Source organism: Paramormyrops kingsleyae, chromosome 13 (assembly GCF_048594095.1).
Source record: "Paramormyrops kingsleyae isolate MSU_618 chromosome 13, PKINGS_0.4, whole genome shotgun sequence".
Lineage (NCBI taxonomy): Eukaryota > Metazoa > Chordata > Actinopteri > Osteoglossiformes > Mormyridae > Paramormyrops > Paramormyrops kingsleyae.
The window spans coordinates 13335454-13351496 of NC_132809.1; the positions used below are offsets into that span (position 1 = coordinate 13335454).

General features: G+C 46.2%; 1 protein-coding gene across 6 annotated transcripts in view; it reads left to right on the forward strand.

Annotated features, from left to right (window-relative positions):
• lrrc4ca (leucine rich repeat containing 4C, genome duplicate a) overlaps positions 1 to 16043 on the forward strand; it is a 243597-nt gene that overhangs the window by 218749 nt on the left and 8805 nt on the right. For 2 of the 6 annotated variants that reach the window (XM_072698227.1, XM_023842262.2), the window contains one exon: positions 4924 to 4992. The exons of 1 other annotated variant lie outside the window; for it this stretch is intronic. The gene's annotated coding sequence lies outside the window, so the exon portion shown is untranslated. Of the gene's footprint in view, positions 1 to 1599; positions 1672 to 4923; positions 4993 to 6084; positions 6202 to 16043 lie in introns of those variants that run through there. 3 more of the 6 variants (XM_023842264.2, XM_023842266.2, XM_023842267.2) reach the window with 3 other exon arrangements.

A 16043-nucleotide genomic window follows, 5' to 3' on the forward strand; every position in this document is an offset into this window, starting at 1 on the left:
TTTTTTTTACCGTGGAATATTTAGTAGTGAGGAAATTTCACGAATTTCCTTATTGGCTATGGAAGTGATTGGAACACCTGAATTCATTGATTTGGATGGGTGTCCCAATACATTTGACAATATATATATATATATATTGTGTGTGTGTGTGTGTGTGTGTGTGTGTGCATATATATATATATGTGAGTATAATGGAATTGTGAGTCACCCTGAGTCAAGGGTAGGTTTCCACTAATCGGCATCATCCCTGCCCTTACACAATTAACACCCCTCCAGTCCCCAATATCTGACTTGTAATGGGAAGACTGCAAGCCACCCGTTGACAGGATCCTGTTAAGGCACGGGGCGGGCGGCCTGTCAGCATTGGCACTCGGCACCTTCCGCTGGGCTTGTCATTACAGCGCTGCTACTTTGGAGCCCAAGGGGCCGGATGTTGTACCCAAGGGTGAAGCATTTTAATCTGAGCAAAACAAGTAGCTGAATGCAACAGGCATGAAAGTGAACAACTAAGTTACGTTACTTAGAAGTATCCAGAAATTATGGTCCTAAATTTGAATGTGATGCGTAACAAGACGGTAATAGATGCATAAGCTGCTTGAATGTCTTTATAAAAATCACTTCACTAGTTTTTTAACAGTGACAGCTAAGACAGATCGACTGAAGGTACCTTCCCTGTCTAAGAAACTGCAGCAGACCCCCCCCCCCCCCCCCCACCTCCACCGCGCCTCCAGGGTACCGGCCTGTGATCCAAGCCTAGTCTGCGTGTCCGTGTGGGTTTTCCCTCGGCTCTCCGGTGCTCTCCCACGTGCGGTTCTGCTGGTTCTGCTGGTTCTCCGTGTGCGCAGGCCCTGTGGAGGATGGCCCTCCGTCAGGTACCCTGCCTCAGGCCAGAAACAAAAAACGCTCGGTGCATTCCAAGCATGAATGCGGCCTCAATTTCACACCCAATAAATGCATTGTCCCGAAATGCATTATTTTATTTGTATGCAGCTTTCTGCAATTTTAAGCAGAGAGCGTGATTAACTCATCCATTTAAATTAATTTAGGTGTGGCAGGATGTTGATTCAGTTGTGTTTTGAGAATGTTCATTTACCAAAAGGATGATCCTCTTAATAAAAGGCCGACCGGTAAAACAAATGCAGTCCTTTGTTTTGCCCCATGAGTCTTGCGAGTGCTCTTCCATTCCTGTCTTATCTGCCCGTCAGCTGATTGGTGGACCCATTCGTTCAGAGCGCCCACAATGAGGACGGCTCTCAGGCCTGCCGGCTTTCTGCCTTGCAGTGAACTTTTATTAGTATCCTGTCTGTTACGGGGGAGATGGGCTGTAACTCTCCTCTGGTCACAAGTCGTCCTTCCTAATTTGTTTTTTTATGGAATGTCTTATCTGTGCGGCGTTCTGATTATTTTTAAACCCCTTGAAACTTGCTAACTGGACCTGGCAGGCAGGGGCACGCAGCATGGCAATTTAACTGGTCAAATTAGGCCATCCTTTGTGGTCACTTGTGATCCCTCGGGACCGAACACCTATGGCCCCTCTCTCTGACATCCTTCCACCCTTCTGCTCGCTTGACCCGGATGCCTCAGGCAGACAAAGAATCAGTTTCTTGATGAACGTCAGCGTGTGCTGCCTGGATAATGCTCTGACTGGGTCCTGGGGTGATCTTCTTACTGGTGAGTACTGCCCACATTTAGGTCTCCCTCGCTGCTCTTCCTGTTTCCAAGGGCTACGCTTCTCGTGCACAGGCCGGTCGAGAGAACCTTGGATGATGCACACTGAAGAGGCCACCTACATACGTTCTCATTAAGAGGAACATGCCCATCCCTGCATGTGGATAGCCTTTAACCTCGAGAGCAGCTCTCATCAGAGCTGGAGTCTTATTGCACACCAGTACCAATTACGTAGATGGATTTGAAGTGCCATTTTTGTGTTTTTTTGCTATTGTTAAGGTACTGTTTATGGAGATGTGAATGGAGTACTGGACATTGAACACCAGGATCATAAGTCTGAAACCACCCTCTTACATGCTTAGAAAAGGCATTTCCTTAAAGAATGATTTAAGAGGGTATAAACGTCATAATCTGACAGTAAGAGTCATGAAAAGAACCAACAAAGCGCCCCATTTTTGTGATAGATAAGCATGGCAGCTGAGAAGTCTGGGTCCCCAAAGAGCAGGTCTGAACTGGGAGACATTTATCATGTTGGGCCAAGTCAGCTGACATGTTTTTGATCATTCGGCTGTTGGCTGCAAAGATGCTATCTGCTTATGTTATGAATACGAACACCTCTCTGTACTAATTTGCTAAAGCCTGTTTTGAGGCTTCAGGGATTTAACTTTGAGTCTAATTTTCTGTTGGCATAGGAAGAAAGTGTTTAAAGTGACTCGTGGTTATAAGTGCTGCAATTATACTGAGTCATTCCTTTTCTCAGTTGCTCAGTCCTGCTGGTAATGGGGCTCGGTTAAGAGGGGGACAGTCAAGTACCCTCAGGCTGGCCAGAATGTGCTTTTGCTAAAGGATTTTTAGTCATTAGCACCAGGTATCTCCAGGTGTTCCCAAGTTAGCATGCAGTAGAGAGAGCCAGAGAGAGAGCGAGAGAGAGAGAGAGAGAGAGAGAGAGAGAGAGAGCGAGAGAGAGAGAGAGAGAGAGAGAGAGAGAGAGAGAGAGAGAGAGAGCTATCTTGTGGAAAAACATGGACTGACGTCTGCTAGCAGTGTAATGCTCCTGTCATGACTTCTAGTCATCATTTCTGAGGGAGGGGGTCAAATGTAAATCACAGAGGAGACACAAAGGCTGCTAAGACTAGGTTGTCATTTCTTCACTGTGTAATTTTATCCATCCAGCCCTCATTCATGCCACTCAGCCAGCACAGGGTTACAGTGACTTTGGAGCCTAACACAGGACAGGGGACACATGAGATAGCGGACACACGTGACAGGGGACACTCGGGACAGGCACGTGTAGGACAGGGGACACAGGGGACACATAGGACAGGATGTGACTTCATTGCAGGCTACAGACCCACACACTATGAGCAATTTAGAACTGCCAGATCATCTGACAATGTGGGAAGCAACCAGAATAGCAGCAGGACATCCATGTGGTTTCTCCAGGGGTAGAAATCAAACCTACTGCCCTGCAGGCAGGAGGCCACTGGACCATCACGCCACCCCAAATGAGTCATGATTATTCCTTTATTCATTAGTTAAATGCGTTATTTGTTTATTATTGTGGGCTCTCAGCAGATGTTTCACCCAACTGTTATACATTTAAGCAGCTGGATTCTATTACTGTTTGACTGATGTGATCGTAAGCTGTAATTAGGGGCCTTTCGTGTTGTGTCAGTGATGTCAGCGCCATGTTAAAAATGACGATAATAAAGTTCTTGCTAATATTTAGAATTAAAAGGAATAATTTTAATATTTATTTTATTATTTATTGCCGTGGCTTACTGTGACCTCTCGCCACCAGTGCTGGGGTTTGATAGTCACCTCTGCTCTGTGTGTGCGGTGTTTGCATGTTCTTCTCGTGTCGTGTAGGTTTCTTCTGCGTGTGCCTGTTTCTTCCCACAGTGTAAACGCATGCAGTCTGGCAAACTGGTGTCTCTAAACTACCCAGAGAGTATGACTGTGTGTGGGATTAGCGATGGACTGGTGTCCCATCCAGGAACCTGTGCACCGTGCTGCGTGGAACAGGCTCCCAGCTTCCCTGTGACCCTGACTGGGACAATTGGTTAGAAGATGGATGGTTTTTTCAAACTTAGATGTCAGCTCCAAACACTCCTTCCTGGATGAGGAGCCAAGATGGACTCCGTTTGACTGAATGGGGTGTATTTAGTAACATCGCTAAGTCCCCAGGAGAAAGATCACCCAAACGCATCACTTTTAGCGAACGCCGGCATAAACGAAGGAGAGTGAGCATGGAGCGAGGCAGAGAATGTGGGTGTGCGTACACACTGCGGTTTGATGCATGCTTAAGTAACATTATGTATCATGCGGTCAGCATAGTAGCTGCCAGTGGTCTCCCAGCACTCTGAAGGATTTCATATTAATAGATGAGCTGTACACAGACTGAGGCTTCTGTAGCCTTCTGAGGGAGCTGCATTTGCGTGTTTATGAGTGCATTCATCATCAGCGTATTTAAAGTATTAAGGGTCAGACAAGTGTCGCGTTGAAACACATCAGCTGATTGGATGATGATGATACTGATGAACAAGTAGCAATAATAGAGAACATTTTAAAAAATATGTTGATTAATAATGGACACTTAAAGCATGCGGCTTGCCATCATGTACCATCGGAGCTCATTATCGGGGTGTCATAAGTAATTTGTAATTATTCATTAATTTGAAATGTGATTTTTTTTTTCTGCGATTTCGGAAGATGAACCTTTGGCTTGTCAGCTGCCAAGGGGGGTGGGGGTGTAAAAACAAAGTTGTGGGTTAGAGTCGCACATGTGGACTTTATATGATGTTATTTAAAAGATGGACATAAGATTTGTGCCAGAAAAACAGGTGACATGGGGAAAGAGGAGGGAAGGGGGCGGCCATGTTAACATCAGTGGGGGGGGGGGGGGGGGGCGGCGCTTGGGAAGGGCAGCAGCAGGGTGAAGAATCAGAACCCAGTGAAGTGAGAGGAGGGGAATGTCACCTGACTCTCACCCCCCCCCCCCCCTTCTGATAATGAATTAACAGCTTTAATACCAGCCGTAATACCTTGTTACGCCAAGTGTCGCACACTAACGCCCGAGGTCTGGCTGCGACTGCGTCTGCTGTCTTTTAGCAGAGGCCACGGCATGCTGGCTCCGGGTCAACGCGCCAGCGTGCCTGGCTGTGATTGGCTGGCGTGCCTGACTGTGATTGGCCAGCGTGCCTGGCCGTCATTGGCCGGCTCCATCTTCACACCCTCTCCGTCTTTACCCGTCAGGGCCTGCCGGCTGCCGGGGCTGCGTGCGAAGATGTTCGGGAACCACTGCGATGGCAAATGAGCTGGCAGGTGAGAACGTGACCAAAGCGAGCCCACCCCCACTGAGCCCCTCCCTGGCAGGACGCTGGCCTGCCCCATCTCCGCCCCCCCGGCACTCTGTCGGAAGAGGCTGCCCGCGAGGGCCAGTGTCAGACGCAGATGGCCAAGCGGCTACGGAGACGTCTCTGTGTCGCGCTCGTATCCAGGTCATCCTGGGCCTCCCGGGCCGCCTGGCGAACCCAGGAGCGGCAGCGCTGAGCTCCGGGCCGACCGCAGGCGGTTTCTTTGTGGTGTGAAGACAACGTAGCCCTCAGGGACGAGAGCGAAGAGACCAGGCAGCCTTTCATTTTCCATAAGATCGTTGGGCAGAGTTTTCATTTTAATCTGGGCCGGCTTTTTTTCATTAATTTATTAACCCCCCCCGACTGTCTCCAACGTTTGTTGTTCTATTCATATCTGTCTTGAGAAATTCCATAACCCCAGACACCACAACACCCCCGCCAACTCCCTTGTGAAGTTTAGAAGGTTGGCTGATTAAAGAATAATACTATCATTATGTTCCATGTGCCTCTGAACCCGAGAGAATTGCTGAGGAAAGGGCAAATGGTGGAGCTGGACGGAGGCACAATCCGCGCTCCTCGCGGTCCCGCCGTGGTGCATTGCACGGCCGTGCCGCATTCAGGCAACACGCCACAACAAATCACCCACCTTGTCACCGTGTTCTTCTTCTACACACCTGTTCTGTTTGCTCGACACTTGCATGTTTCCTTGCTGTTTGCCGGCAGCGTGTGCCTCAGCGTGTCCCCGTGTGTGGGAGGAAGTAAATCACCCAGCTACCCACTCGTGGATATTAGTTCGGAGCCCTTTGTGGCTGGAGCCCACGTGAACTCGTTAGCCGCACACTCTATCACGCCATCTTCTCATTAACGCCCCGGACGTTCCGTTGTCTGCAGTAATGACCTGCCCCACGTGGGGAGGTACCACAGCTGGGAGGTACCACAGCATGGATCTCAAACTCAGCTGGACTCACCACTTTAAAAGCTGTAAAATCCTTGCCCTGGGAGCTCGCAGTGGTGTTTACAAGCTCATCAAGATGCGGGATCGGGAGAACGCAGATTCCAAGAAGGAGACGGTCATCCGGCAAACAGGGTTCCCTATGATCTCAGCAATGACCTGGGGGAGAAGCCAATCCCAAGCTTCAGCTCACTCTGCTATTTGAAAAACAAAATAACTGTCCAGGTACCGTAAATACCTACATCAGTGTTTCCCAACCCGGTCCTCGGAGACCCCTGGACAGTCCACATTTTTGCTCCCTCCCAGCTCCCAGTAGGAGCAAAAACGTCCCAGAGGGTTGGGTTGGGAAACACTGACCTACACAGTTTTGTTCTTATGTTGTCTATTTCCTTCTCTGGTTTGAGCTGCACTGGGAAGCCCTGACAGGCAAGCGGATGGCACCAGATGCATTCTGGGACTCATGCACTCCCACGTACCGTGATGCCGCAGGGGGCAAATTAATAGGGGACGATTCAGGTGCTTCTCAGAACATATTGAGCGTGTCCCAGCGGTCCTCAGCGTGGGAATGCCGTTTCCGGAAAGCTGGACTGGGTGCATGCACATGACTGTAGACTTTCAGTATGAAATTCTCCTGCATGTGTGCAATAATAGACCAAAAATAACCTGAAAAAACAGCAGGTTTTCCCAGAGTTCCTTCCTGTCATCGAACTGCTAGGAAAATAAGATTTCCCTGTGTTTTAACAGCACGTCTTTAGAACACTTGCACTCGGGCGATCCCAAAGGACACCACATCAGCATGCATGTGCAGCCAGGAGATACGATTTCATGATTTTATGCGGAAATGTCTCATTTCTCACGGGCGCCTGGTGCTTTCTGGAGTCACTTCATGGTTTCAAACCAAGATTAGATAACATTGTCAGGGGTGCAGTGTGGGGGGGGGGGGGGGGTCAGTTTGCCCTTATGCTCTGAGAATCCAGCTGCTGAGGAATGTGCTGGCTGCTTTGATACGCTGCTGTCAGCATGGGATGTAGACCTTTGAGGGGGGTGGGGGGGCTGCTTCCCATTTCAGCCCTTCCTCTCTTGACCTGTGTAAATGGGCACAAACCCCCAGCATCCTGCCCCCTGCAGGCCGACACAGGCAGGGCATGGATTCCAAAGAAGAGTGTGTCCAGGCCCCGATTTGGCCCGATACCCGTCCTCTCTCTCGCCGGTTCGAGATGATCAATAACGCATATGTGTGTCAGCCATGCTTCCAGGTAAACAACGCAAACGAATCAAGTGGGAAACAAGGGGCAGTGCCCCCCCCCCCCAAAGTGTTCAGGGATGGCTGGGGGGGGGGGGGGGGAGCCTTGTCTGAAGTGGCCTATCAGGATTATTTGCGGCTCATTTGTTTGCCGAATGGGTTTCCCCTCGGGGTCAAGGCGTCGCTATAGAATCGACAGAAATCCGCCCACTCTCTCCGCCCTTCAGTGGGCCCAAAGCGATGAATTAAGATGAACTTGGCTCATTTATTTAGGGAAAGCGGCGCGTGACTGTCACATCACGCTCCCCAAGTGCTTTCGCAGCAGCCAGGGCCTTGTGACGACCTCAGCAGCCCAGCTCTTTAAAGGAATGGGGTCATTAATTAGGGGGGGGGGGGGGGGGGGTGGTGGTTATAATTGACATGTAAGAATGAGGCAACGTGCTAACGTCAGGCTGAAAAACTCGAAGGCTCGCTATGAAAGACTTTCCCCACTTTGTGCCTTTTTCCAGCCTGCCAAATCATTTTGTTTTTGTTGTTGTTGTTGTTGTGATTTTGCGTAAAGAGGGATGAGTTTTTAAGTCTGTCTCTTTGCAAATTATCAGAAGCCAGTTTTTGCATACTCTTCTCTCAGTCAGACGGTATGCCGCCCGCCTTTTACTTAAAGGGGACGTCTTGTCGAAATCAGCGGCCTCGTTATGTTGCCTGACAGATATGAGCATGTGGATTCCAATCTAGTTCCAAAGACTCTCGTGCCCATGAATAGAGTCTCCAACAGTCACGCTCTGGTCACTCAGTGGAAATCAAATCATTATGCTTCCGCAGTTCAAAACCCAAATATGCATTTAATATCAGTTTTATATATGTGACTGTTCAGAAATATGCCACTTCTTTTATCTGTACCCATCAGGGGCCTAACTGAAGTTCCGGTGTCAGAGATTCGGTCCTGTGATGCTGATGCATTTCTCATTCTTGCTGCTGTTCCTGCCACAGCTGTGAAAACTGCTTTCAGGAATCGCTCTGCTCACGTGACTGCTCATCGTAACTGTATCATAAAAACAATAGAAATTGTAGTTAATTGCATACATAAACCATTTAAGATGGTAAGACATACTTTATGGAAATGTATTAATTTGCTACTATGGCATGTGGAGTATGGAATTCCATTCAGGTGGTAACATATTTGTCAGGGCTTTTGTCCTCGGGTCACATGACTTCTTCCCCAGCCTACTGTAGCTCCAGGAGCGTCTACTCTCATTTAAAATACATTCCTGTGTTTTTTTGTGAATGTTTACTTTGGATTATTCATGAATTCTTCACCCCTATGCTTGAAACACTAAATGCAAGAAAATGTGAGACATAGCATTGTTCAGGTTGCGGGGGGGGGGGGGTTGAGGAAGAAACAGAAGAAATTCTTGTTTAAATTTTTTTATTTTCTATTGTCCTACTGTGCTCATTTGCATATGTTCTAATGTTAAAGTGTGCTGTTTGTTTTTTTCAGCATAAATATACACGCACTACACAGTTAAAATTCTTCAAACATTTTCTTTGACTGCCTAAGACTTTCGCACAGTGCTGTATATTAGAAGCAGCTAGCAATGTCTTGCTGTCTTGTTGTCCTTATTTTTCTGCCCACAGGGCAGGCAGAATGTTAAACAGGTGTCAGGTTAAAGTCAGCCACTCAGCACAGGGCTGTGCCATTCCATTCATGAACTGGAATTCGAATTGAATTGCCCAAACCCCACGGAATGCTGAATTGGAATTTGAATCGGAATGACAGAAAGAATAATCTAATTCATTTCAATTCAAAGAAATTCAATGCCTTCACAATATATGTGAATGTCATTTAACCTAGCGAAACATAAATAATTAAAAATTAATTTTTGCTCTAGATCATAGATGTACAGCCGCGGAAAAATATTAAGAGACCACAGCATAATTTTTCGTTTCACTCATGTTATGGGTGTGTGTCTGTGAATAATATATTTTTTATTGAAAACTGTAGCCTGGCTGTTCCCTGTTTCTTATTAATGAAGGGCGTTTGTCTTGCTTTATGGGACATCAGTCCTGCTTCTAGGAGCCTGATACAAACTGTCCTAGCAGTGCACTTCACACCTGCACTTAATGTTCTCCGTTCCTTTTGAAGGTCACTGGATGTCATCCTACGATTCATGATAAACTGTCAGTTAAGTTAACGGTCATCTCTGGCATTAGAATGTCGCTTCCGCCCTTTACCTGTCTGGTTCCTGGTCATTCCCGGTGTCTCCTGCTTCACCTTATTCTTGTGTACTGCTGTCTTAGAAACTTGTGTCCTTTTCCAGAGGCACATCTTTAACTGCTTACCTGTATGAGCATTTCTGTGTTACTGCAGCAGTCAACTGTAGCTTTTCCTGTGAGTGTCAGTTGGCTACCAGATGGATTGGGTGGGGATAGGGTTACTCGAATGACTAACCCCACCTACCTGGAGCTTTTGTGTCAGATGTTTAGATTAAAAACAATAATTACTTTATCTTAATTATTTTCTTATGTGCAAACAATAAGTTTTGTCTTTCAGTTCAACCTTAGCACTGTAACACGAAGGAAAATTTCCTGACAAATGCAATCATAAATTATTCCAATATATATGACTCATTGTTTAATTACATCACATTTTGTCAGCAAAATCAAAGGTTTTGTCATTTAGATTCCGGCCTGAAATTTTGTCATGCTACACTGAAGATTGCAGTGAAGGTGCAGTGAAATCTGTGGTAGCATAGTATTTGCAGGCAGGTTGTACTAGCTGAGGGAAGCTGGTTTGGATGGCGGTGCAGCAGGCCAAAGGCTCAGCATTCCTCTGCTAAACGTGGTTGACTCGTCACGTGAAACTTTGGCAACTGGCGAGGGACTAGTTTGACTTTCAGTGTAGGGAATGAGTCTGGGACATTTCTTGAGCTGGACACTCTGTTTATTATATACAGCACTGCGTTTGGCAGGGAGACCCTCAAATTTCCTTCGAGAAGATCCACCACGGTGCACAAAATGACAGTTAATTTATTAATTTCATAGCCGACACAAATGTTGCATTCTTTCGTTCTGAATAAAATGACATTTATAACAATGATAAAGTATATGCCATGTATATTAACATGTTTATGTGTCATTTATATTGAAAAATTAAGCTGTATTGTTAAAAGCTGCATGTACTCTATGAATATGAGTTTCGCTGAATTCAATTACATTTTAATTCAACTTCTTTAAAATGAAACTTCAGTTGCAATTCTGTATCCAGTTTTCAACTGCAGTTCAAATGCAATTCAAATTCACAAAATGAATTTCAATTTCAGTGCCATTCTCATTTCAGTTCTGAATGGCGCACAACCTTGGAAAGATTTAATAGAAAAACATTCTGAATTGATTTTTTGTGATCATTACAGCAATGCTAGTTAAAAACACAAAATAAAAATGAAAACAAATAAAATAGTATTTAGCTAAAATATGAAAGAACCTTTAAGACTGGAAGATGGCTCCTCTGGGTACTGCACTGTATGAGGTTCCTGAAGGCCATTGTTCATTCATACCCCTTTCCCAACATCTCCATGATTGTCCAATAAGTGTTTAACTACTTGCCACCCTGTCGCCAGAAATCAGCGCACAATGAAGTCTGTGAACAGATCCTCCCAGACACACAAGGCTTCTATGTTCCTGATAACCCAGCATCAGAAATGCACAGACGATGCATGTAGGAGCACATATCTAGAGCATGGGTGAAAGAACAAATTCTACAGAGACACCGGACAGCTATAAAACCGCAGCACAACCAGGACTCTTAGTGCCCCCTGTTGTGCAAAGACAAGCAACCAGCAGCTGTGTTCAGTTCCCCCACCCTGACAATTGCCACTGAATAGTAGCAAGATGCCTTGTACTAAACGGTAGCTCATTCAAGGTAAATGAACACATGCTTTTTATTGGTCCCTGGGCAAGAACAGAGTGACGATTAAGGGGCACCCTTTAAAAAAGAGCAGTGTCTGGGTGATTTCTTCTTCATCCTTGGTGCTGCAGTTGTTTGCTTCAGCAGAAAGCATTGTGTCCATTATTGTTAACCCCCCACCAGGGCTGCACTGTGAGTTATACGGGACGGGAGTAATCTGGAAATTTATCCTCCATCCGCATCTCTCTCGCAGCTACCTAGCCAGCCATGTGCCGCATCTGGTACATCACAATAACTTTTTTAGTGAGATACCCGGAGAAAAATGTCCCCTTCTCTCATAAATTTTAATTCGCTGCTTGTGTGTTTGTAGTACGAGCAAAGGGATGATGTTTTTCTTTGCCATTCTAAATGTTGACAACGATAGCAAACGCTTTATGAAATAAAGGTACTTGAGTGCCTGTTGAAATGTATCCTTACCTTCCGAAATACATCAGTTACTGCTCCCACTCATGATAATACGTTTATATAGCAAGTAGAATGAATGTGATTTTTATTTTTTATGTAACGTTTATTGTGATCCTGGACTGGATAAGCACGTGTGGTGGTGTGTGTTTTAGGGTATTTTGTCTTCGTACTGTGCAGTGGGCCATGTACATGATAGAAATGATCAAAATAAGTACGTATGTTTGATACTTGGATGGCTAAGGACAATATTGGCTTAATGTTAGAAGTTTAATATTTGCATGATATTTATGTGCTGGGTAACTTTTTGCATTTTAGGTGAATCTAACACAGCAAACATAAGTGATGCTTACCGCTGCGCTGGCTTTCTCTACACAGTTCCCGGATGTGAGGGCAGCTCGATGGGCAAGCAGCCAGCGTGTGCGTGCCAGAGAAGCGTGTAGCCTTACAGGGCTTGACTGGCATTCCGTCTAAACATTCCTTTCGTAAAGACGAGGCTGTAGCCAAGGTGTGGCGTGAGGACCAGCCGGTGACAGTCTTTAGCAGGAAGCCCTCACCGGTGACGAGGAAGTAGCACTAAAAAATGCTCTCGTTGTGAAAATGCCAGCTTGTGACAATTGGAGTAGTGGAAGGAGGAGGATGGATGCTGACATTTTCATCGCCGAAGCGCCATGTTGCTACCTGACAATAAAAAGCAAACTGACAGACGTAGAGCAGCAGGAATGTCTTTTTATAACATGCCCCCTGTGAACTTAAGCTCTGTTTACTCACTGCATTCTCTCCTGGCTCCTGCTTTTCAGAAACATTCAGTTCTGTTAAACCTTATGACAGCATAAAATTTGCATTTACACCAATCGACAGCAATGAGACAAAAAAAAAAAGGTAGACGTTGGCATTATTTCAGCTTTTTAGATGAGTCTAAGTGAAATAATATTTCAGAGCAAAACACCTTTCTATTGGAGGTTCAGAGGAGAGGGGTCCCCCTAGTGGTTGTGGACCTTTTGGTCTTCTCGGTTAGCAATGATATCATTCATATCAGTGTTTATTGGGGTGCTGGCAGGTTGTCTCTTTTGTTACCAGATTTATTTCTTGCCCACAGCTCAAGGCAGAAAGGCAAAGCCTGTTCCCAGAATGCATCACACGTAATGCAAATTACATATATCGCATTGTGACACGAATTCCCCGAAGCTGATTTGATTGTATATTGTTGAGTGAATGCACACTGATTGGCCGCCTCATTATGCGGCCCTCCCCTTTCCCTGACATGGTCTGCTCAGTCAGCAACAGTATCACATGCTCCGGCTTTGCTATTTAAAGCAGGTAGGCAGGTTCCTACGGAATGTGTGTGTGTGTGTGTGTGTGTGTGTGTGCATGTACAATAGATGCAGCCAGATGCAGCCGTGTGAGTATTTCAGAAACAGCATCCCTGTCGGGATTTTTGTGAAGTAAAGTGTCACGGCTGTACATAGAGTGTTTCATCACACACACATACAAAATAAATAAATCATGGTCAAGAGTGTGTGGTCAGAAAGCCGTGCGGATCAGAGGGGCCCAGAGCACTGACACGTCCCGCACTGAGTAACTGACAGGCTGCGGTCAGTCAGCTAACGGCTGCGTCCCCGTGTAATGTGTCGCAGGGTAGCATGTGCCGGTCTAGAGGGTAGCCAGGCTCCGCTCTGTCAGCCAGAGAAAACGAGGAAGTGAGCGTGGCAGGAAATGCCGGAGGATTGGAAGAATCCCGATCCTTGCCGTTTCAACCAGCAGAACGGGATGTGGTGAGGAGGTCCTCCGGGATGTGGTGAGGAGGTCCTCAGAGATGTGGTGAGGAGGTCCTCCGGGATGTGGTGAGGAGGTCCTCCGGGATGTGGTGAGGAGGTCCTCAGAGATGTGGTGAGGAGGTCCTCCGGGATGTGGTGAGGAGGTCCTCCGGGATGTGGTGAGGAGGTCCTCCGGGATGTGGTGAGGAGGTCTTCCAAGCTGCCCTGCTTGGAGGTGGGGGCATCGTCACAGCTGGGGGGAGAGGGGGCCTCAGACCCTCATTGGTTCCAGTTATAGCAAAGCTATGTTTGAATGTTAGCAGGTATCTGAACATGGTTCCTCTCTGGAAGAATGAACTCCCTCAGCAGGCCGCCGCTCGCAGCCAGACGCCCACCGCAGCTCAGGAGCGCCTCCCGGGGGTGTGACAGCTAACTGAGTCGGCTGCGGCGGCCTGCCCACTCGGCACATCTCGGTCCAATTAAGCATCTTCGGGATGAGTTGGAACAGGCAGAGATCAGCCACCGGCTAATTTGCAACAACTCTGGGAAGCGACCGTGGACATGAGATGCCATCTCCGAAACACATTTTCTGCACTTGTTAAGTGTGGGGCCTGCAATTCAGCTGCCTCATCCGCGGGCTAATAGGGGAGTTGCTCTCCGCCGCAGCAATGCACTTATTAAAGAGCCTCTTGGTACATGCAAGTCCATTCATCTTCCATAAGCGGGTATCCAGTGTCGGGGTCCGGTGAACCTGGGCCCTGTCCCAGGATGCACAGGGCACATACTCACAATCATAATCACACACTGTGTACAATTTCGGGATGCCAGCTCTCTTACATAGCATGTCTGTGGCCTGGGCGGAAACCCCCAGAGAGAGACACACACACAGGGACCCCCCACAGATTCAGCCGTGAAGAGATTCGAACCCACAGCCTTTGAGAGCCAACTACATTTGTGCTTTACGTTTCACATATGCATTAAGATATATGGTTTTGGTACAGTTCTCTTTGCAGAATTCATGTGAGATATCTCATATTTCTCTTTGTCTGTCTCTTTTTCTCTTTGATGAACTGCCATCTTGTCCAAACTGCTCCCTGCTTTTTCCCTACCTGAGGTTCTACGTTCCCCATCACCCTGTGTGGAATAACTGCCATGGGATTATAGTGTGGATGGATTAAAGTAAAAATCAGATCTCCCACTGAGTGTTACAGTCGGGCAGTGGGCTCGTACCATAAAGCATGTAATCCTTTTCATTCGATACATTGTATCCAGGAAGATGACAGATTGGTGTAATACTTGTATTGTTCATTGTAGCAAAGTATGCCCTGCATTCTCAAACAGCACCATCCCCTGGCTGCCCTCCTCTGCTGTGGCATTATAACAGGCTTTGCAAAGCTCCTCATGAGTCAGACTCTCGCTGCTTACCTCAGAGCGCCTGCCGCAAAGTGCATGTGTATCAGCACTGCTGACTGGAATCCCATCTTACTGGGCATTTCCAGAGAGCAGCTAATGCAGCGTAAGACAATCACTCGTGTTTGTCTGAGACTAATGATTTTTCTTTGAGAGAGTTGTAATTGCAAAAAAAAAAAGAAGAACAATCCTGGGTGATTACTGAAGAGCAGCTAATTTACAGCCAGATACTTGCCAATATTGCTGTTGATAGAGCAGCCGAGGCCCAGAGCAGCGGCCTGCCCCAAGTGTGTGGAGGGGAGGGGTCTTTACATCCGATTTTTAATGCAACTATTCCATAAAATCGATGATAAAATTATAATTGAATGTATAAAATTGGCAAAATGTGCAATGTGTGTATATTTCAAGTTCAAGAAAAATGTAATTTTGAAATCAAGTCAGCTTCTAAATTAAATAAGCCTTCATTTAAAGCTACTTATGGGTTTTGCAACACATAGAATTATGTGTGTAATTATACTTGCAATTATGTTCATAAATTGCATAAAATGACAGACATAATAATAGTTAAGAAATGGATGGATTTTGTCACTGTTTACATGCCATGTTTACTAATGACAATTATGTGTCATATGAGCACCTATAAGCCACATCATTTTCACAAATACAGGCTGAAAATCAGAACTATTTTACCAGGGACACAAAAGAGTATCTAAAATGCATTCGTGCCGGTTTCCAAAAGGTTTTGTAAAATGTAGCTCGCAGATTGCTTAAATATTTATGCATTTATTGGTAACCATTATCATATTAATTATTTGACATGCAGGATGTTAGCTTATTATATAGTCAATTATCTGATCAATAGACCTTTAGCTCAATTAGCTACTGTGCAGCAGAGTGATGAGACATACAGTAGTCGTGATTACATGAAGCGAGCACTTGACTAGAGCACTTCAGGGGCTTTTGGAAGTGGCCTTAGGTTTTGGTGAACACTCTGCTGGTGTCAGTTTCAAGGCACCCAACCATCTTGAGCAGTGATACTTTATTTTTCAAAAACAACAACCACACAAAAGCACTGTGACGAGCAGAATCGCTGCACGGTAACAGTGTAATTTGCGAGCTCCCGCCACCTGCCGAGGAAAACAATGGTACTGGAAGGCTTTCAGATTTTGTTGTCTCTGCTGGAAGGTAGATGAATGACTGTTAGTTTCTTTTGTCCTTCAATTACTCCAGTTTTTTTTTTGATAGCAGCCTATAAATTAACTGTACGGTAGGATGACTCTATGATGCCACT